Source organism: Macaca mulatta, chromosome 1 (genome assembly GCF_049350105.2).
Source record: "Macaca mulatta isolate MMU2019108-1 chromosome 1, T2T-MMU8v2.0, whole genome shotgun sequence".
Lineage (NCBI taxonomy): Eukaryota > Metazoa > Chordata > Mammalia > Primates > Cercopithecidae > Macaca > Macaca mulatta.
Genome location: NC_133406.1, coordinates 195,133,528 through 195,157,262, shown reverse-complemented (window position 1 = coordinate 195,157,262; position 23,735 = coordinate 195,133,528). Strand labels below are relative to the sequence as shown.

General features: G+C 42.2%; 1 protein-coding gene across 8 annotated transcripts in view; it reads right to left on the bottom strand.

The window, feature by feature from the left end:
- The window catches only part of TESK2 (testis associated actin remodelling kinase 2), a 152,335-nt gene that overhangs the window by 117,734 nt on the left and 10,866 nt on the right, over positions 1–23,735 (bottom strand). For 3 of the 8 annotated variants that reach the window (XM_077971782.1, XM_028843037.2, XM_028843046.2), the window contains one exon: positions 2,270–2,404. The exons of the other annotated variants lie outside the window; for them this stretch is intronic. The gene's annotated coding sequence lies outside the window, so the exon portion shown is untranslated. The remainder of the gene's footprint in view (positions 1–2,269; positions 2,405–23,735) is intronic. 8 annotated transcript variants of the gene reach the window in all.

Sequence of the window (23,735 nt, the reverse complement as noted above, 5' to 3'; positions counted from 1 at the left end):
GCTTTCTAAAATAGAAGCCATGTAAACTCAGGAGCTGCCGGCCAGGGCCATTGTCTATAATACAGCCTGAAGGCAGAAGAAGTCAAGAGATTGGGGCCAATCTTCAAAGAAAGAAAAAAAAGAAAGGGAACTTTTTGAATTCCCTATTCTGCTCTAATCCCCAAATCTTAAGTCCTAAGTGCATCCTGAGGTTCCATGAGATCTCCCTGAATCTAGTTAATCTAGTTCTACCACAGTCTTCAAAGAAGGAAGAACACTCTGAGTTCCCAAATAACAAAACATTGAAGTACCTCTATTGAACCTATGCCAAAAAGTGGCATCAGCACCACCAGACCAAATATTTACATCCACAAGAACAAAAATTTAGGGTTACCTGGCCACAGTAGCTCATACCTATAATCCTAACACTTTGGGAGGCCAAGGCAAGAGGATCACTTGAGCTCAGGAGTTTGAGACCAGTCAGGGCAACATAGTGAGACCTCGTCTCTATGAAAAAATGTAAAAATTAGCCAGGCATGATGGTACACGCCTGTAGTCCCAGCTACACAGGTGGCTGAGGCAGGAGGATTGCCTGACCCCAGGAGTTTGAGGCTGCAGTGAGCTATGATAGAACCACTGCACTCCGCCTGGGCAACAGAGCAAGACCCTGTCTCAAAAAATTTTAGGGTTATAAGACAAAAAATTTGCAGTCACAAAAAAGAATGAAATCATGTCCTTTGCAGCAACATGCAGCTGGAAGCCATTATTCTAAGTGAACCAAAGCAGAAACAGAAAACCAAATATTGCATGTTCTCACTTATAACTAGGAGCTAAATCTTGGGTTCACACAAACATAAAGTTGGGAACAACAGACACTAGAGGCTCCAAAACGAGGGAGGCAGGCAGGGGCTGAAAAACTTCCTGTTGGGCACTATGTTCACTATCTCGGTGGTGGGATCAATAGAAGCCCAAACCTCAGCACCACACAATACACCCTTGTAACAAACCTGTACACATACCTCCTGAATCTAAAATATAAACGGAATTTTAAAAATAAAATAGAGGCTGGGCACGTGACTCACACCTGTAAAATCGCAGCACTTTGGGAGGCCGAGGCAGTCAGATCACCTGAGGTCATGAGTTCGAGACCAGTTGGCCAATGTGGCAAAACCCTGTCTCTACTAAAATAACAAAAAAATTAGCTGGGCTTGGTGGCAGCCACCTGTAATCCCAGCTACTCGGGAGGCTGAGGCAGGAGAATTGCTTAAACCCGGGAGGCAGAAGTTTCAGTCAGCCGAGATCATGCCATTATACTCCAGCCTGGGCAACAAGAGCGACATTCTGTCTCAAAGTAAATAAATTAAATAATAAAAATAAAAATAAAATAAAATAGGGTCGGGTGCAGGGGCTCATTCCTGTAATCCAAGCCCAGGTTGGAGTGCAGTGGTGCTATCACAACTCACTGCAGCCTCAAATTTCCAGGCTCAGGCAATCCCCCTGCCTCAGCCACCTGTGTAGCTGGGACTACAGGTGTGTGCCATCATGCCTGCCAGTTCAAGACCAGACTGGGCAACACAGCAAGACCCCCATCACTAAAAAAAATAATAATTTTAAAAAACAAATTTTCTTAATTTTAGAGCCAGTAGAAAACACCAACTTCAGTCATTCATTTTATATTTGAGGAAACACAAGGCCCAGAAAGTAGAAATGCTAAAAGTCAATGCTATAACCTATTTACTAGCAAAGCTAGACTTGAAACCAAGGAGCCAAGGATAGTGCATTTCTCAAAGTATGTCTGTTGATAATGTGCTTCAAACTACCTGAGAAGCTTGTTTAAAACCCAGAGTCATAGGTCTCACCCTTGATAGCTTTTTTTTTTTTTTGAAACACAAGGTTTCACTATATTGCCCAGGCTGGTCTTGAACTCCTGGCCTCAAGTGATCCTCCCACCTCAGCCTCCCAAAGTGCTAAGATTACAGGTGTGAACTGCACCTGGCCACTGTTTTTTTTTTTTTTAAACATCAGGAATTTTACAAGCATTTCCTCATTTAATCTCAAAATGTGGCCAGGCACAGTGGCTCACACCTGTAATCCCAGCACTTTGAGAATCCCTTGAACCTGAGAGGCAGAGATTGCAGTGAGCTGAGATTATACCACTACACTACAGCCTGGGCGACAGAGCGAGACTCCGTCTCAAAAAAAAAAAAAAAAAAAAAAAAACCCAGCAAGATAGGTCTGATCTCCATTTTACAGAAAAAGAAATATAGGCTCAGAAGATGAAGTAACTTGCCTAAGGACACAGAGCTAGTAGAACCAAAACTGGAGCCAAGTTCTATCCAGCACCAAAGCTCAAACTTCTTCCATTTCATTATTACTTAGCTCAGTATTTTTCCACTATGAGAGTTGTAGGAGTTAAGTTAATCATCTGGGTAGAAAAAAGAACAGAGACTTAAGTGCAGAGGAAGGCTAGGCTGATTATAATTTGAACAGAGACAGAAAAGAAAAAAGAAACTTTAGAAAACTAAAAGATATTAAAGTAATATACAAAACATATGTAAAGTACATAAAACATTGTTGACTATATAAAACATAGTTGTCTGCTAAACTGAACAATTCGATAAGTTTGCCATCAACTGACTTTTTCATTTTTGAGATATATATTCTTTTTAATTTTCATGGGTATATAGTGGGTATATATACTTATAGGATACACAAGATTTTTGATACAGGCATACAATGTGTAATAATCACATCAGGGTAAATGAGGTATCCATCACCTCAAGCATTCATCATTTATTTGTGTTACAAACATTCCAATTGTACTCTCCCAGTTATTCTAAAATATATAGTGAATTATTGCTGATTGTAGTCACTCTGTTGTGCTATCAAATACTAAATTTTATTCATTCTATCCAACTATATTATTGTACCTATTAACCATCCCATTTCCCACTCAACACCCCCAACACACTACCCTTCCCACCCTCTGGTAACCATCATTCTATTATCTATCTCCATGAGTTCAATTGTCTTAATATTTAGCTTTAGCAATGAGTAAGAATATGCAAAGTTTGTCTTTCTGTGCCTGACTTATTTCACTTAACATGATGTCCTCAAGTTCTATCCATGTTGTTGCAAAAAAGAGGATCTCATTTTTTTATGGCTGAATAATCCATTCGTATAGGTGCCACATTCATCTATTGAACATTTAGGTTGCTTCCAAATCTTGGCTATTGTAAACAGTGCTGTAATAAACATGAGAGTGCAAACGTCTCTTCGATATACTGATATCCTTTCTTTTGGGTATATATTCAGCAGTGGGATTGCTATATCACATCGTAGCTCTATTTTTACTATTTTGAGGGACCTCCATAGTGTTCTCCATAGTGGCTATACTAATTTACACTTCTATCAATAGTGTACAAGGGTTCCCTCTTCTCCACATCTTGGTTAGCATTATTTGCCCATCTTTTGAATAAAAGCCATTTTAAGGGTGAGATGATAATTCATTATAGTTTTGATTTGCATTTCTCTGATGATCAATATGTTGAGCAACTTTACATAGATCTGTTTGCCATTTGCATGCCTCCTTTTGAGAAACGTCTGTTCAGATCTTTTGCCCATTTTTTAATCAGATTGTTAGACTTTTTCCTATAGAGTTGTCTGAACTCCTTATATATTCTGGTTATTAATTCTTTGTCAAATGGGTAGTTTCAAATATTTTCTCCCATTCTGTGGGTTGTCTCTTCACTTTGTTGACTGCTTCATTTCCTGTGCAGAAGCTTTTTAACTTCATGTGATCACGTGTCCATTTTTGCTTTGGTTACCTGTACTTTGGGGATATTACTCAAGAAATCTTTGCCCAAACCAATATCCTGGAAAGTTTTCCCAATGTTTCCTTGTAGTAGTTTGAGGTCTTAGATTTAAGTCTTTAATCCATTTTGATCAGATTTTTTACTAGATTTTTCTTCTGCATATGGATATCCTGTTTTCCCAGCACCATTTATTGAAGAGATTGTCCTTTCCCCAGCGTATGTTCTTAGCACCTTTGTTGAAATTGAGTTAACTGTAGGTATATGGATTTATTTCCGGGTTCTCTATTCTGTTCCATTGGTCTGTGTGTCTGGTTTTTTGTTTTTGTTTTGTTTTGAGACAGGGTCTCACTCTGTTGCCCAGGCTAGAATGGAGTGGCGTGATCACAGCTCACTGAAGCCTCGACCTCCTAAGGCTCAGGTGATCCTCCCAACTTAGCCTCCCAAGTAGCTGGGACTACAGGTGCATATAACCACACCCAGCTAATTTTTGTACTTTTTTTTATAAAGACAAGGTTTCGTCAAGTTGCCCAGGCTCGTCTCAAACTCCTGGGCTCAAGCGATCCACCCTCCTAGGCCTCCTAAAGCGCTGGGATTATAGGCATGAGCCACCACGCCCAGCCTATGTGTCTGTTTTTATGCCAGTATTCTCATGTTGTTTTGGTTACAATAAAGCTCTGTGGTATAATTTGAAGTCAGGTAATGTGATTCCTCCAGTTTTGTTCTTTTTGCTCAGGATGGTTTTGGCTATTCTAGGTCTTTTGTGGTTCTAAAATTTGAGGATTATTTTTTCTATTTCTGTGAAGAGTGTCACTGGTATTTTGATGGGGACTGCACTGAATCTGCAGATTGTTTTAGGTAGTATAGACATTTTAACAATATTGATTCTTTCAATTCATGAACAATATCTTTCCATTTTTTGGTGTCCTCTTCAATTTCATCAATGTTTTATAGTTTTAGCCTGGCCAGTGTGGTGAAACCCCGTCTTCACGAAAAATGCAAAAATTAGCCAGGCATGGTGGCACACCTATAGTCCCAGCTACTCAGGAGGCTGAGGCACAAGAATCGCTTGAAGCCGGGAGGCAGAGGTTGCAGTGAGCCAAGATCACACCACTGCACTCTAGCCTTGGCAACAGAGCAAGACACTGGATCAAAAAAAAAAGGCCGGGCGCGGTGGCTCAAGCCTGTAATCCCAGCACTTTGGGAGGCCGAGACGGGCGGATCACGAGGTCAGGAGATCGAGACCATCCTGGCTAACACGGTGAAACCCCGTCTCTACTAAAAAAAAAAAATACAAAAAACTAGCCGGGCGTGGTGGCGGGCGCCTGTAGTCCCAACTACTCGGGAGGCTGAGGCAGGAGAATGGCGTGAACCCGGGAGGCGGAGCTTGCAGTGAGCTGAGATCCGGCCACTGCACTCCAGCCTGGGCGACAGAGCGAGACTCCGTCTCAAAAAAAAAAAAAAAAAAAAAAAAAAAAAAAGGTCTTATAGTTTTCATTGTAAAGATCTTTCACTTACTTGGTTAAGACTGTTCCTAGGTGGCCGGGCGCAGTGGCTCACGCCTGTAATCCCAGCACTTTGGGAGGCCGAGGCGGGCGGCTCACAAGGTCAGGAGATCGAGACCACGGTGAAACCCTGTCTCTACTAAAAATACAAAAAATTAGCCGGGCGCGGTGGCAGGCGCCTGTAGTCCCAGGTACTCAGGAGGCTGAGCCAGGAGAATGGCGTGAACCCGGGAGGCGGAGCTTGCAGCGAGCCAAGATCGCGCCAGGGCACTCCAGCCTGACAGAGACTCTGTCTCAAAAAAAAAAAAAAAAAAAAAAAAGACTGTTCCTAGATATTTTATCTTATTTGAAGCTGTTGTAAATAGGATTACCTTCCTGATTTCTTTCTCAGATTGTTTGCTGTTGGCATACAGAAATGCTACTGATTTTTGTATACTGATTTTGTATCCTACAACTTTACTGAATTGTTTATCAAGATATGTTTCATTCCTAACAAAATACCTTACTAACCTCCTCAATGCCCTCAGGGTTCCCTGAGAGTGGCAAATCCTAGTTTTCCATATTACAGAACAGAAGACAGAATTGCTCATTGCAGCTCAACGGGTCTGGTTTTACATTCTCAGCTAGCTAGGAGGAGGTAAGAAACTGCTAATTGCGGCAGGGCACGGTGGCTAACTCCCGTAATCCTAGCACTTTGGGAGGCCAAGGCAGGTGGATCACTTGAGGTCAGGAGTTCTAGACTGGTCTGGCCAACATGGCAAAACCTTGTCTCTACTAAAAATACAAAAATTAGGCCAGACATGGTAGCTCATGCCTGTAATCCTAGCAGTTTGGGAGGCCAAGGCAGGTAGATCACCTGAGGTTGGGAGTTCAAGACCAGCCTGGCCAACATGGTGAAACCCCATCTCTACTAAAAATACAAAACTTAGCCAGCGTGGTGGCGCATGTCTGTAATCCCAGTTACTCAGGAGGCTGAGGCATGAGAATCACTTAAAGCCAGGAGGCGAAGGTTGCAGTGAGCCAAGATCACGCCACTGCATTCCAGCCTAGGAGATACAGCAAGACTCCATCTCCAAAAAAAAGAAAAAGAAAAAAAAAATTAGTCAGGCATGGTGGTATGCACCTGTAGTCCCAGCTACTCAGGAGGCTAAGGCAAGAAAATCACTTGAACCCATGAGGCAGAGGTTGAAGTAAGCTGAGATGGCACCACTGCACTCCAGCCTGGGTGACAGAGTGAGACTCCAAAAAAGAAAGAAAGAAGAAAAGAAAGAAAGAGAATGAAGGGGAGAGAAGGGGAGGGGAGGGGAGGGGAGGGGAGGGAAGGGAAGGGGTAAGGAGGAGGAGAAGGAGAGGGAGGGGAGGAGAGGGAGGGGAGGGGAGGAGAGGGAGGGGAGGGGAGGAGAGGGAGGGGAAGGGAGGGGATGAAATGCTAATTGCAACTGAGTTGCTTTGGTAGGAGTCCTGTTAGAAGTTTTACAATAGCACAATAGACTAAATTTTGGTATTTGTATCTTGGCTCACAGCACTTTTCAAGAGGTATAAATGTATTTCTTAAATGTTATATGCATAGAGAAACTCTTGCACATAAACACAAGAGGCCTGAATAAAGATATTCATTTCATTTTACCACTGTGGGTAATCAGGGGAAAGAAAGGAAACAACCTAAAGTTCATCTGTAGGAGCAACAGATAATAAACTGTAGCATATTTCTCAATAAAACATACAGCACTTAGATGAATAAATTATAAGTAGCAATGTGGATGTATTTAAAAAGTAATGTAGAGTTGGGAGGGAAAGCAAGTTGTAGTTAGCAATATTATTAAAATTTAATTCAAAAAAAGGTTTTTAAAGAAGTTACTAAAAAAACTGCACAACCACCCCATAGTATACCATTTTTGTAAAAATGTATTTTAAAAATACACAAAATAATATATACTAGTCAGGCGCGGTGCCTCATGTCTATAATCCCAACACTTTGAGAGGCTGAGGCGGTGGATCGCTTGAGCCCCGGAGTTCGAGACCAGTCTGAGCAACATGGTTAAACCTCATCTCCACAAAAAATACAAAAATTGACCAGGCGTGGTGGCTTGCACATGTAATCCCAGCACTTTGGGAGGCCCAGGCAGGCATATCACAAGGTCAAGAGATCGAGACCATCCTGGTCAACATAGTGAAACCCCGTATCTACTAAAAATACAAAAATTAGCTGGGCGTGGTGGTGCGCACCTGTAGTCCCAGCTACTTAGGAGGCTGAGGCAGGAGAATAGCTTGAACTCAGGAGGCAGAGGTTGCAGTGAGCTGAGATCATGCCACTGGACTCCAGCCTGGGCAACAGAGCAAGCCTCCATCTCCAAAAACACAAGAACAAAAACAAAAATTACCCAGGCATGGTGGCATGAGCCTGTAGTCCCAGCTACTCAGGAGGCTGAGGCAGGAGGATTAGTTGGGCCCCAGAAGGTCAAGGCTGCAGTGAGCCATGATAATACCACAGAACTCCAGTCTGGGCAACAGAGCAAGACTCTATCTGAAATAATAATGATAATATATATTATATATTATAGAAAAGCAGAATAGCATAGTGATGAATGGTATGACATCTACATCTACAGCCAAACAATCTGGGTTCAAATCCTTGCTCCATAACTTCTAGTTATATGAACTTGGATATGTTATTTAACCTCTCTACCTCTCTAGTTCACTATCTGTAAAATGAAAATAAAAACAGTGCCTACATTATATTTTATATCTACTAACTCGTTTAATCCTTACAATAACCACAAAGTTATTGATTAAATGGATAGTACCTAATAAACAATAAGCATTCAACTCCTGTTTGTTATTATAATTATTAAAGACATTACATATTTATAGTGAACACCTAAAAGCATGAACTAAAAATGTAGACACTAAATTCATAACAGTATTTGTCTCGGGGGAAGGAAGTGAAATGACAAGGAAGGGAAACAAAAGAGACATCCACTATGCCAATAAGATTTTGTTTCCTTAACATGATGAAGTGGCCAAGTGGTTAAGGTGATGGACTGCCAATAATATTTTTGTTTCCTTTTATTGAAAAATAAACCTATGGCAAACAACACAAAATGATATATTTGTTAATTTTACCATTTTTCATTAATAAATATTTGTTATTCTGGGTGGTATTTATCATACTGTACTCTTTTCTGCATTTAAATTTTTTTAATTTCAAAAAAGTTTAACAGGTTTTTTTTTTTTTGAGATGGAGTCTTGCTCTGTCACCCAGGCTGGAGTACAGTGGTGCGATCATGGCTCACCACAACCTCTGCCTCCCAGGTTCAAGGGATTCCCCTGTCTCAGCCTCCCTAGAGGTGTGCGCCACCACACCCAGCTAATTTTTGTATTTTTACTAGAAACGGGGTTTCACCACGTTGATCAGGCTGGTCTCAAACTCCTGACCTCGTGATCCACCCACCTCGGCCTTCCAAAGTGCTGGGATTACAGGCGTGAGCCACTGCACCCGGCCTTCACAGGTTTTTTTTTTTTTTTTTTTTTAAGTCTATTGCTAATGCAACAGCTACGTAGCATGCTTAAGGCAAAACACTGAGAACAATTTGGCAAATAAACAGCATGACAGTGTGCAAGCCAAGCTTCTAGACTCTCAAACTTTTATTCAGCTAAATTTCCACTGTAGTTTTTGGTCGTAGGACTATATATATCTTAGGCTAAAACTTCAAAATCATGGCTGAATTTTTGGATAGCCTAACTTATTTAAGTCCACAAACTTAAAATATTGGGTGGGATCACTGGCTCATGTCTGTAATCCCCCAGCACTTTTAGAGGCTCAGGCAGCTGCTTGAGCCCAGGAGTTCAAGATCAGCCTGGGCAACATAGTGAAACCCCCGTCTCTACAAAAAATACAAAAATTAGCCTGGCATGGTGGTGCACACCTGTAGTCCTAGCTACTCAGGAGACCAAGGTGGGAGGATTGCTCGAGCCCAGGAGGTCAAAGCTGCAATGAGCCATGTTTGGGTCACTGCATTCCAGCCTGGGCAATAGAGCAAACGCCTGTCTCAAAAAAACAAACAAGCAAACAAAAAAAAATTAGCTCATAACAAACACTGATATGTAGTATAGAGCCCCTATCACATGCTCAAGTAATACTAATGATTAGATAGCTGAGATGAGTGGTAAGAAGTAGAATCCTCTCCATGGGAGTAAGAACTGTATTAATCCATTTTAGAGAAGTGCTGAGCAAGGGAAAACTTCCAAACGATGCCTTCTGCTCCCTTGGCCAGCAAACTAAATGACTACATTTTAAATGAAATCAATCAAGCTATAAATTCTGTCAATTTATTCTGACAAATTTTAATAACTAATAAAAGGTAGCAAAGGTATACATGTACAAATTCTAAAACCAAGCCCAATTTTATAAAATGTGGGAATGATTACCTTTAAAATAAGAAAACACATTATTTGAAATATATGACATTTTATGATGGTTTCTGCCTCTCGATTACCTCTCTTGGTCTTATTTATTGAGTATTACCTATTGATACTAATAGTGTCCCTCAAAGTATTAATATACATTTTTTTGGAGCAGAGATAACTACAGTTACCATCACATTACCAGAAAAACATAAGGCGTTATTGTCACAATGATGGGGATGTGGGATGAGCACTACTGGTATTTTAGTGGGCAGGGGCTAGGGAAGCTAAATGTCCTACAATGCACAAAACAAAGAATTGTCCTGCCTTAAATGCCAATAGTGTCCTGGTTGAGAAACACTGTGTTAGAAAAGCTTAATCATTTTTGTCCTTAAACTAGGAAATAGCATTTAGCAGTCTTTCAAAAATGCCCAAATTATGTGGCTTATAAGGACACAAGTAATTTTTTAGTAACTATGTTCTCAACTTAAATACTAAAAACTTGGAAGTTCAAAACTTTTTCTTTTCTACATAGGTAGCCTTGTTTTTTCAAATATTAATTTCATTTATATAGGAGTTGATTTGTTTTTCACAAAGAAAACACAATTAAAAGCTTTGATTGGGGAAAGTAATTTGAAAAGCTACCAATTAAAAAAAGTTAGTGAACTAAATAGTCTATCTTCAGTATTATATTTTTTTATCTTTTCAAAGTAAGAATTCCAAAAATCATTTTTCAGAAAAATCAAGGAAATTTTTAGGACTCTCAGACCACACTCCTGTATGAAATATGCTTCTGGAAATAAAAACTGCAGCCACTATTTACTATAGACCATGCATTCTACCAAGGGTTTTGTATGTTATCTCTAATCTTTGTGACAACTCTGCAAAGCATGTATTATCATCTCTAATTTAAAGAAAGAAATCAAAATCCTGAGAGATTATGATTTCTCCAAACATAAACAACTAGTGAGACTCACGAACCAAATCCAGTAGTTTCAAACCTAAGCACTTCCCATTATAACATGTCTCCTTCAGAAATACAGTCAAATTTCTGTGAAAAATGATCTGTGGGTTAGCTATGTAGAAAGCTACTGCTATGCCCCAACTTCCCTCAACAGGGAGACTAAAAAGTGTACAAATGATAGCTCTACCAGTCTCAGAGGCAAAAGCCTTCCTTCAGTCATTCAATCACATTCTACAGACAGAAAAATTAGTATTGATTTAAACAGACATTCTAAAGAATGGATGCCATGCTGACAGGGAAAATATGCCTAATCCCAATCATTCTCTATTTTCCATTCTAATGCACAGTATCTGTTGTTTCTCACCCTTTCATTTCACCGAAACAAAGTAGATAAAACTTCACAATAGTCCAGACACAAATTTAATCCTGTAATGCACTAGAAAGCTATCTACCAACAGGTAGCTGGATTTGGCAAAGTGTCAGCCAGCAATCAAAAATTGTCAATGTCCATCCAAATATGGAATCATGTGTGCACCAAGTTGGTAATATTATCCCACAAAGTCATCAGAAAGGATTTCTGAGAATTCAGTGGATTTTTCACCCTAGATATAAAGAGTAGAAAAAGGCTGCAAACATAATATACCAATACCCTCATCACATTGTTTTCTTTCTATAATCATAAAAGTCCCCACCTAATCCAAAACAAATTAAGGATTCATTATGAGTAATATGTAGCCCCAAAAACTGGTCATTTATTTTCTAGAATGGGAATACTGACAAGCACATTAGCTGGGTATCAATACCAAACACATGGGAAATCTACATGACAAGTCTGCTCAGCTGTTATCCTGTCTATGGACCAACACAGCTAATACAGACACATTTCAGGATGACTGTCTAATTAAAAATAAAAGCAATACTGCTGAGCTTGCCATCCTGCTGTGAAATAATGAGTTGCAGTTTCCATTCAAATCAAAGGCGATCTAGCATAAAAACTGGCATCCCTTCACTAATTAACCACGAATATACACAATGGCATATATTAGTACCAGACAGATCAAAAGCCAGTTCTTAAAAGCGTATTAGCTCTTCTAAATAAGCATCATATTTGCTGTGTAATTTCAATCCACCAGGCCCTAAGCCACGACATAAAACAGAAACTTAGGGTGAAAGTTATAAAGGCAGTTAGAGATGAACTAGTTTAATCTTTCGACCAATTCAGGAATCCCCTCTATTAGCTGACTCAAATGTTAATTGGGTAGCCACTAGGTGCAAGGCATCAGGACAGGTGCTATAGTATTTACTGAGCATTTACTATAATCCGGATGCTTTTCCAAGTGCTTTACATTTAATATCCACAACAGTCCCATAAAATAGATACTATTATTACCCCCAATTTACAAATGTGTAAACGAAGGAATTAAGGATATTAACTTGCCAAATCTCATAACCAAGAAGTGGTAGAAGGCTGAGCACAGAGGCTCATGCCTGTAAATCCTAGCACTTTGGGAGGCCGAGGCAGGTGGATTACGAGGTCAGGAGATCGAGACCATCCTGGCCAACACAGTGAAATCCCGTCTCTACTAAAAATGCAAAAATTAGTCAGGCATGGCAGCGTGCGCCTATAGTCCCAGCTACTCAGGAGGCTGAGGCAGGAGAATCGCTTGAACCCAGCAGGCGGAGGTTGCAGTAAGCTATGATCACGCCACTGCACTCCAGCCTGGGCAACAGAGTGAGACTCCGTCTCAAAAAAAGAGAAGTGGAGGAGGCAGAATTCAAACCCAGAGCCTGTACTCTTAATCCCTATGTTAATATTGCCTCTCTGGTAGGAGGATGTACAAAATGGAATAAAACATGACTCCACCTTTCCAAGAGCTCAGTCTCCCGAAAGATACATGTAAATCAATGAATATAGTACAGTGCAATAAGATAATTTTTTTTTTTTTTTTTTGAGATGGAGTCTTGCTCTGTCACCCAGGCTGGAGTACAGTGATGCGATCTTGGCTCACTGCAACCTCCGCCTCCCAGGTTCAAGCGATTCTCCTGCCTCCACCTCCCGAGTGGCTGGGACTACAGGCACACACCACCACACCCAGCTAACTTTTTTGTATTTTTAGTAGAGACGGGGTTTCACCATGTTGACCAGGATGGTCTCAATCCCTTGACCTGGTGATCTGCCCGACTCAGCCTCCCCAAGTGCTGAGATTATAGACATGAGCCACCGTGCCCGAACAAGATAATTGTTAATGACAGATAAGAGAGAAGGCTTAATTAAAGTACTGGCATTGAGGAAAAAGAAGTGAGAGAAGATAAGTGACCTATTTTTTTAGAGATGGGGGTCTCACTATGTTGCCCAGGCTGGACTTTACATGCATGATCATTGCACACTACAGCCTCGAACTCCTAAGTTCAAGGGATCCCCTTTGCCTCAGCCTCCTCAGCACTACCATGCTGGGCAGAGATAAGTGACATTTTTTAAAAGGTGTTCTGGCCGGGCGCAGGGGTTCATGCCTGTAATCCCAGCACTTCGGGAAGCTGAGGCAGGTGGACCACGAGGTCAGAAGATCGAGACCATCCTGGTTAACACAGTGAAACCCCGTCTCTACCAAAAACACAAAAAAATTAGCTGGGCATGGTGGCAGGCACCTGTAGTCCCAGTTACTCAGGAGGCTGAGGCAGGAGAATGGCATGAACCCGGGAGGCGGAGCTTGCAGTGAGCCGAGATAGCCCCACTGCACTCCAGCCTGGGCGACAGAGCAAGACACCATCTCAAAAAAAAAAAAAAAGTGTTCAAGTCCGAGCACCGTGGCTCACACCTGTAATCCCAGCACTTTGGGATGCCAAGGCGGGCAGATCACCTGAGGTCAGGAGACTAGCCTGGCCAACATGGTGAAACCCCATCTCTACTAAAAACACAAAAATTAGCCAGGCATGGTGGCAGACCCCTGTGATCCCAGCTACTCGGGAGGCTGAGGCAGGAGAATCACTTGAAGCCAGGAGGCAGAAATTGCAGCAAGCCAAGATCGCGCCATTGCACTCCAGCCTGGGGGACAAGAGCAAAACTCCATCTCAAGAGAAAAAAAAAAAGAGGTGACCAAGTGGATATACGAGGTACAAGAGGTACCCAGATGACTCCAAGTTTAACTAGAATCCCTCCCATGTTTCTGGTTTGGGTAACTAGGAGAATGGCTAGCCATTCACCTAAAGGATATGATGTGTAAGGAGATGCAAATTCTTCTCAGATCTTACTGAGTTTAAGTTGCCTGAAGGAACACCAGTTAACAATGTCCAGGAGGTTGTTGGAGACACCACACTGGAGCTTAGGAGAGAAGACTAGACTGAAGATATACACTTAAAAGTCACTAGCACACTGGGTGCGGTGGCTCACGCCTGTAATCCCAGTACTTTGGGAGGCCGAGGTGGGTGGATCACAAGGTCAGGAGATCGAGACTATCCTGGCTAACACGGTGAAACACCATCTCTGCTTTAAAAAAAAAAAAAAAAAAAAATTAGCCAGGCATGATGGCAGGCACCTGTAGTCCCAACTACTCAGGAGGCTGAGGCAGGAGAGTGGCATGAACCCAGGAGACGGAGCTTGCAGTGAGCTGAGATCATGCCACTGCACTCCAGCCTGTACAACAGAGTGAGACTCCATCTCAAAAAAAAAAAAAAAAAAAGTCACTAGCACTTACTAAAGAATTTCCCGAAGTAGAGAATATGACCATAGGTAATACTGAGTTCCTACTATGTACCAAAGCCCAGGCCCCTTCTTTTTGTGCTTAGGTGAAAGCAGATAAGTGGTCAAGGCAACATCAACATATACAGGACAAAAAAAGGAAGAGTATACAAATGAGACTAAAAAGGAAAAAAGCAAAACCAGAAGAAAGTATATTGCCATTGATAGTAATGACAAAAACCACAATTACTTTTGCACCAACCTAATAAGTCACAGAAACCAAAAGTGGAACCAGCAAACATATCAAATACCACAAAGTAGTATATGGTATGAAGAAAACTGTCCACTGGATTGGACACTACAGAAGGCAGAGTCAGCCTGGCCTACTAAAACAATACCAGTAATAAAGAGCTCACTTCAGCAGTCTGTTCTATTATTGCAAAGTTCTGGTTGTTAAAAAGCTTTTCTTCTTTTCAACGACACAACAAAAAGCAAAGGCATTGGAGTACACACTACTGTGTTCAAATTCTGACTCTGAAGAATTAACAGTTAAAACAGGCCGGGCGCGATGGCTCAAGCCTGTAATCCCAGCACTTTGGGAGGCCGAGACGGGCGGATCACGAGGTCAGGAGATCGAGACCATCCTGGCTAACACGGTGAAACCCCGTCTCTACTAAAAATTACAAAAAACTAGCCGGGCGAGGTGGCGGGTGCCTGTAGTCCCAGCTACTCGGGAGGCTGAGGCAGGAGAATGGCGTGAACCTGGGAGGCGGAGCTTGCAGTGAGCCGAGATCTGGCCACTGCACTCCAGCCTGGGTGACAGAGCAAGACTCCGTCTCAAAAAAAAAAAAAAAAAAAAAAAACAGTTAAAACAACCAAATGCAATAATGATACTTGGCTAGATCCTGATTTGAACAAACCAGCTATAAAAGACAATTAGGGTTTTGTTTTGTTTTGTTTTTTTCTTGATAAAGTCTTGTTCTGTCACCCAGGCTGCAGTGCAATGGCTCAATCATAGCTCATCTGCAGCCTCAAACTCCTAGGCTCAAATAATTCTCCCACCTCAGCCTCCCAAAGTGCTAGGATTACACGCATGAGCCACCATGCCCAGTCAATTGAGGAAGTTTTAATAAGCACTACTACTTGATAATAGTAGAAAATTACTGTTAATTTAGTTAAGTATAATAATGATATTAAGATTATATATGACATTTTTTGGTCAAGTGCAGTGGCTCACACCTGTAATCCCAACACTTTGGGAGGCCGAGGCAGGCAGATCACCTGAGCTCAGGAGTTTGAGACCAGCCTGGCCAACATGATGAAACCCTATCTCTACCAAAAATACACAAAAGATTAGCTGGTGTGGTGGTGCATGACTGTAGTCCCAGCTGCTCAGGAGGCTGAGGCATGAGAATCACTTGAACCCAGGAGGCGGAGCCTGCAGTGAGCCAAGACTGCACTCTAGCCTGGGTGATGGAGTGAGACTCTGTTTCAAAAAGAAATTTTCTGAGCCATGCACAGTTGCTCACTCCTGCAATCCCAGAACTTTGGGAGGCCAAGGCAGGAGGACTGCTTGAGGCCAAGACTTTGAGACCAGCCTGGGCAACATTTGAGTCTCGCTTTGTCGCCCAGGATGGAGTGCAAGACCCCATCTCTTTTTTTTTATTATTATTATATTTTGAGACGGAATCTTTCTCTCTCACATAGGCTGAAGTGCAGTGGCATGATCTCAGCTCACTGCAATCTCCGCCTCCTGGGTTTGAGCAATTCTCCTGCCTCAGTCTCCTGAGTAGCTGGGATTACAGGCACGTACCATCACGCCTGGCTAATTTTTGTATTTTCAGTAGAAATGGGTTTTCACCATGTTGGTCAGGCTCGTCTCGAACTCCTGACCTTGTGATCCTCCCGCCTTGGCCTCCAAAAGTGCTGGGATTACAGGCCTGAGCCACCACATCCGGCCTCCATCTCTATTTTTTTTTTTTTAATGCAGTTTCTGATCTTCTGTGTATACTAAATGTATCTATAACTTTATATGCTGGAATATGAAATAACACAAAACTAACTAATATTGGACCCAGTGCAAATAATGTGAGATGGTAAAGCACTAGGTGGATTTACTAATTTCCAGGATAACATCTCCTTTGATCAATTTTTCTAGTTAAATATGAGAAGGCCTGAACAGGACCACTTGGGGCAGAAAGGCAACTCACAGGCTGGGTGCACAGCCTGGCAACAGAGCAAGACTCCATCTCTAAAAAAAAAAAAAAAAAAAAAACAGGCAACTCACCTCTTCTTCTGATGTTAGAGGGCTATTTCAGAGACTGTGGGAAAGAAAGCAATCAAGAGGAAAGAGGAAGTTAGATTCCTCATGTTAGCCCAGCCTTTTGTTTTGTTTTGTTTTTTGAGTCTCGCTTTGTCGCCCAGGCTGTGGTGCAGTGGCGCGATCTTGGCTCACTGCAACCTCCACCTCCTGGGTTCAAGTGATTCTCCTGCCTCAGCCTCCCAAGTAGCTGGGACTAGAGACATGTGCCACCACACCTGACTAATTTTTGTATTTTGAGTAGAGACGGGGTTTCATCATGTTAGCCAGACTAGTCTCGAACTCTTGACCTCAGGTGATCCACCCACCTCAGCCTCTGAAAGTGCTGGGATTACAGGCGTGAACCACCACCACACCCAGCCAAGAGAATTTTTTTTTTTTTTTTTTTTTTTTTTTTTTTGAGACGGAGTCTTGCTCTGTCGCCCAGGCTGGAATGCAGTGGTTGGATCTCAGCTCACTGCAAGCTCCGCCTCCTGGGTTTATGCCATTCTCCTGCCTCAGCCTCCAGAGTAGCTGGGACTACAGGAGCCCGCCACCTCGCCCAGCTAGTTTTTCGTTATTGTTTTAGTAGAGACAGGGTTTCACCACGTTAGCCAGGATAGTCTCGATCTCCTGACCTTGTGATCCACCCGTCTGGGCCTCCCAAAGTGCTGGGATTACAGGCTTGAGCCACCGCGCCCGGCCGAGAATATTTTTATAGCCATGAAAAATGACAGTTGCTATCAGTAAGATATATGTACAAGAATATTAAAGTATACATTGTTGGTAACTGTGATGGTTAATATTGAGTGTCAACTTGATTGAACTGAAGGATGCAAAGTATTGTTCCTAGTGTGTCTGTGAGGGTGCTGCCAAGGGGGATTAACATTTGAGTCAGTGGAGTGGAAGAAGTAGACCCACTCTCAACCTGGGTGGGCACCATCTAATCAGCTGCCAGTGTGGCTAGAATAAAGCAGGCAGAAGAAGATGGAAGAGCAGACTTGCTGAGTCATCTGGCCTTCATCTTTCTCCCATGCTGGATGCTTCCTGCCCAAGAATATCAGACTCCAACTTCTTCAGCTTTTGGGCTCTTGGATTTACACCAGTGATTTGCCAGGGGTTCTCAGGCCTTTAGCCACAGACTGAAGGCTGTACTGTCAGCTTCCCTACTTTTGAGGTTTTGGAACTTGGACTGATTTGTCACTGGCTTCCTTGCTTCTCAACTTGCAGACAGCCTATCGTGGGACTTTACCTTGTGATCATGTGAGCCAATTCTCCTTAATAAACTCCCTTTTGTATATACATATATTCTATTAGTTCTGTCCCTCTAGAGAACCCTGACTAATACAGTAACAGAAAAATTGAGACAATCCAAATATCCAAAAATAGAGATAGATTAAATAAATTACAGTACAGGCCAGGCACAATGGCTCACACTTGTAATCCCAGCACTTTGGGAGGCCCGAGACAGGTGGATATTTGAGCTCAGGAGTTTGAGACCAGCCTGGACAACATGAGGAGACCTTGTGACTACAAAAAATATAAAAATTAGCCAAGTGTGGTGGCCCATGCCTGTAGTCCCAGCTACTTGGGAGGCTGAGGGAGGAGGATCGCTCAAGCCCAGGAGCGGAAGTTGCAATGAGTCAAGATGACACCACTGCACTCTAGCCAGGGCACTAAAGCAAGACCAATCAATCAATCTATGTGCATCCATACAACTTAATATTATGTAGTCATTAAAAGAATGAGGTAGCTGGTTGGGTGCGGTGGCTCACACCTGTAATCCCAGCACTTCGGGAGGCCAAGGTGGGCAAATCACAAGGTCAGGAGATCGAGGCCATCCTGGTTAACACGGTGAAACCCCATCTCTACTAAAAACACAAAAAATTAGCCAGGCATGGTGGCATGCGCCTGTAGTCCCAGCTACTTGGGAGGCCAAGGCAGGAGAATTGCTTGAACCCGGGAGGTGGAGGTTGCAGTGAGCCGAGATCGCGCCACTGCACTCCAGCCTGGGTGACAGAGCAAGACTCCGTCTCAAAAAAAGAATGAAGTAGTCAGGCACAGTCGCTCATGCCTGTAATCCTACCACTTTGAGAGATCAAGGGGGAGGATCCCTTGAGCCCAGGGGTTCTAGACCAGCCTGAGCAAAATAGTGAGGCCCCATCTCTATAAAAACTGTTTTAAAAAAGAATGGGGTAAATTTTATGCATACTCTAACATGGAAAGATATCCAAGTTCCATGGTTAAGTGACAATAGCAAGCTGCAGAACAGAATGTACAGTGATCTTGTTTTTATATTTTAATATATTAGTAAGCATTACTGAAAGCCTGGACAACAATTTAGAGGAATGTCATCTTGGTGAAGGAGGTGCTTATAAGAATTTTGTTTTTTTTTTTTTTAAATGCAGTCTTGCTTCGTTGCCCAGGCTGGAGTGCGGTGGCATGATTTCAGCTCACTGCAACCTCCACCTCCCAGGTTCAAGCGATTCTTCTGTCTCAGCCTCCTGAGTAGATTACAGGTGAGTGGGATTACAGGCGTATACCACCACACCTGGCTAATTTTTGTATTTTTGGTAGAGATGGGGTTTCGCCATGTTGGCCAGGCGAGTCACGAACTCCTGACCTCAAGTGATCCACCCACCTCAGTCTCCCAAAGTGCTGGGATTACAGGCGGGAGTCACTGCGTGCGGCTGCTTTTTTATAGAATACATTTCTGTAAGGTTGACTGAAATTAATGGTCATGCAGCTGGGCACAGTGGCTCATGCCTGTAATCCCAGCCCTTTGGAGGCTGAAGCAGGAGGACAGCTTGAGCCCAGGAGTTCAAGACCAATCTAGTCAACATAGTAAGACCCCGCCTCTTCAAAAAAAGTTAAAAATTGGCCAGGCACGGTGGTTCCCGTCTGTAATCCCAGCACTTTGGGAGAACAAGGCGGGGCAGATCATGTGGTCAGGAGTTCAAGACCAGCCTGGCCAACATAGTGAAACCCTGTCTCTACTAAAAATACAAAAATTAGCTGGGCACAGTGGTATGCACCTGTAGTCCCAACTCCTTGGGAGGCTGACGCATGAGAATCGCTTGAACCCAGGAGGCAGAGGTTGCGGTAAGCCGAGATTACACTACTGTACTCCAGCCTGGGCAACAGAACAAGATTCTGCCTCAAAAAAAAAAATTTTTTTTTAATTAGCTGGGCATAATGGCATGACCTGTAGCCCCAGCTACTCAGGGGGCTGAGGTGGGGGATTGCTTAAGCTCAAAATGTTGGGACTGCAGTGAGCCCTGATCATGCTACCACACTCCAGCCTGGGCAACAAAGCAAGAACCTGTCTCCAAAAAAAAAACAAAAAAAGTCATGAATTACTTTTTTAAAAAAAAAAAAAAGGTTAGAATAACTAAAAATCATTCTTTCCCCTTTCCCATCATAGTAGCTCAGACTAGCAGCTACATAAGATAAAATGTATGATATAATGTTAAATAGGAAGATGGATGGGCAGAGAATGTAAAAATTGAATAATCAATGATTGTAAGTGTAACCTTATGCACCGAAGAAAATCAATGATCATGAGTGTGGAAAATTATACACTGAATAAAATTATACCAAATATTTGATAAAATTAAAAAATTACACCAAAATGATAATATTATTTGGGGGTGGAGGGATTACAACTTATTCTGTACCATTATTCTAAACTTTCTATGTTATACAGCATTTACAATTATAAAAATATCAATTTATTGATGTAATAAATGTAGCATAGTGCACATAATTTCACAATGTATAATGAAACTGGGTCTTTTTTTTTTTTTGAGACAGGATCTTGCTCTGTTGCCCAGGCTGTAGTGCAGTGGCACTATCTCAGCTCACTACAACTTCCGTCTCCCGGGTTCAAGCCATTCTCCTGCCTCTGCCTCTCAAGTAGCTGGGATTACAGGTGTGTACCACCATACCCAGTTAATTTTTGTATCTTTAAGTAGAGATGAGGTTTCGCCATATTGGCCAGGCTGGTCTTGAACTCCTGAGACCTCAAATGATCTGCCTGCCTTGGCCTCCCAAAGTACTGGGATTACAGGTGTGAGCTACCATGCCCAGCCCAGATGTCTTAAAACATTCAATTATGAGTACACAGAAATACAAATACAAAAGACGGCAGGGTGCAGTGGCTCACACTTGTAATCCCAGCACTTTGGGAGGCTAAAGTGGGTGTATCACCTGAGGTCAGGAGTTCGAGACTAGTCTGGCCAACGTGGTGAAACCGTGTCTCTACCAAAAAAATAAATAAATAAATACAAAAATTAGCCAGGTGTGGTGGCACACGCCTATAATTCCAGCTACCAAGGAGCCTAAGTGAGGCAGGAGAATTGCTTAAACACAGGAGGCAGAAGTTGTGGTGAGCTGAGATCGCGTCACTGCACTCCAGCCTGGGCGACAGAGTGAGATTCTGTCTCAAAAAAGAAAAAAATAATAAATTAAAAAATCAAATACAAAAGATATAGTCATTAAACTGAATTCATATTAACTGATATATAATAGATGGAATTTCTTTCACTTTCTGATAGAGGTTTGCTTGCTTTAATGTTTTTTCCTGATAAAAGTTCAGGAAAGTAAATTTCAGTTTCAGTTAAGAATGTACTTTGTAATGTAGTTAAGGAGTTTTAAAAGGGCTTTCAATGAGATTTTCCTAAACTAGTTGTGAGGTCTCAACAAGGCCAGAACTTTACCATGCTAGGAGAGTTATCCAGTCTTAAGAATCCAAAGCAAGGCCAGGCGCAGTGACTCACACTTGTAATCCCAGCACTTTGGGAGGCCAAGGCGGGCAGATCACGAGGTCAGGGGTTTGAGACCAGCCTGGCCAACATGGTGAAACCCTGTCTCTATTAAAAATACAAAAATTTGCCAGGTGTGGTGGCACATGCCTGTAATCCCAGATGCTGAGGATAGGAAAACAGCTTGAACTAGGCAGGAGAATAGCTTAAACCCAGGAGGCGGAGGTTGCAGTGAGAAGAGAGCACGCCACTGCCCTCCTCCAGCCTGGGCGACAGAGCGAGGCTGTCTCAAAAAAAAAAAAAAAAAAAAGAATCCAAAGCAGCCTGGGCAACATAGTGAGACCTCATCTTTACAAAAAATAAAATCAGCCAGGTGTAGTGGCATGCACCTGTCATCCCAGCTATGTGGGAGGCTGAGATGGGAGGACTGATTGATCCTGGGAGATTGAAACTGCAGTAGTGAACTGTGATCATGCCATTGTACTCCAGCTTAGGTGACAGAGCAAAACCCTGTCTCAAAAAAAAAAAAAAATCCAAAGGAAACAAGCACAAATTTTTATTATAAAAGGTATTCCACCTAATGCCAATTTTCATAAGTCTTTCATATATATATTTTTTAACTTGATGCCTTTTTCCTGCATGATATATATCTTTTTCAGTCATTTTTCAGTCCAAAATTCTACTCCTTTTAAGATACAATTTTCTTTAATAATATTTCTACTATTTCACAGGTATGAAAGATTCGGCTGGACACAGGGGCACATGCCTGTACTCCTAACACTTTGGGAGGCCGAGGCAGGTGGATCACCTGAGGTCAGGAATTCAAGACCAGCCTGGCCAACATGGTGAAACCCTCTCTCTACTAAAATATAAAAATTAACCGGGCATGATGGCGGGTGCCTGTAATTCCAGCTACTCGGGAGGCTGAGACGAGAAAATCGCTTGAACCTGGGAGACGGTGGTTGCAGTGAGCTGAGATCACACCACTGTACTCCAGCCTGGGCAGCTGAGCAAGACTCCGTCTCAAAAAAAAAAAAAAAGAAAGATTTCAACCGCATTTCAGACTAGCCAGAAGGAAGCATATTGCAACCTATAACTGTTCACACAATACAGGTGACAGTTAAAAATCTTCAATGGTATCTGTTGCTTATAAAATTCTTTAGCCTGGCATTCATAGATTCTGCTCCACTATAATTAGCCTAATTATTATTCCCCACACTTAACGTAGCTTTCTGATGTAGTGTTGACTTCCTGCCTCAGCTTATATGATGTTCATGTCATTCTAGCTCTTGTACTAATCTGACTATACTACTTACTTGGCACTCAATTAATGTCTTTTTGGTCTTCCTAGCTCCACTCTCACACCTTTTCCAATCTGTTTCGCCAGGCTAAGTAAACTTCTGAGAATCATTCATGTGTCATACAAAAGTTCTGCCTCATTTGACCCCTACCCACATCACCACATCTATCTCCATTCCTCTATCCACAGCCACGATCTACTCCAAACATAGAGAACTGCTATATTTGTAGAGCCCTGCTCACACTTCAATATCTATGCATGTAATATTCTTTCTCCCTGGTGTGTTCTTCCCAGATCCTTCCACATGACTCTCTCAGTAATCATCTCATGTAGGAGGTGTTCTCTGACCCCTCAATCTCGTTTTCTGTGCTTTGATATCACCTGGCACAAGTCTTAGTTATTACAGTCATCATATAGTATTTTAATTGTTGCTTATCATCTCTTTCACTGGACTATGAGCTTCATAAGGGTTTGGACTCAAACTTACCTTCAAACTATGGCAATACAAAGTGTAATACTAACAATACTGAGTCAAAATGTACAGTGGAGAAAAAATAAAATAAATAGGACATCGAGATTCCACATTTTCAATGTAAAAAACATACTCATTCTTTCATCCACTCAGCCGACATATATTTATTTAGCATTCTTACTGGCCAGGCACTATGCCAAATCCTGGAGAGGTGGTGATGACAATATAGACATACACAGACAAATAATTCTGAGACGATACAGTCCAAAACGTTAACAATAGTTGTTAACTTTTTTTTTTTTTTTTTTGAGACAGAGTCTTGCTCCATGGCCTGCTCAGGCTGGAGAGCAGTGGCATGATCTCAGCTCACTGCAACCTCTGCCTCCTGGGTTCAAGCGATTCTCCAGCCTCAGCCTCCTGAGTAGCTAGGATTACAGGTGCACACCACCATGCCCAGCTAATTGTTGTATTTTTAGTAGAGACAGGGTTTCACCATGTTGGCCAGGCTGGTCTCAAACTCCTGACCTCACATAATCCGCCTGTCTCAGCCTCCCAAAGTGC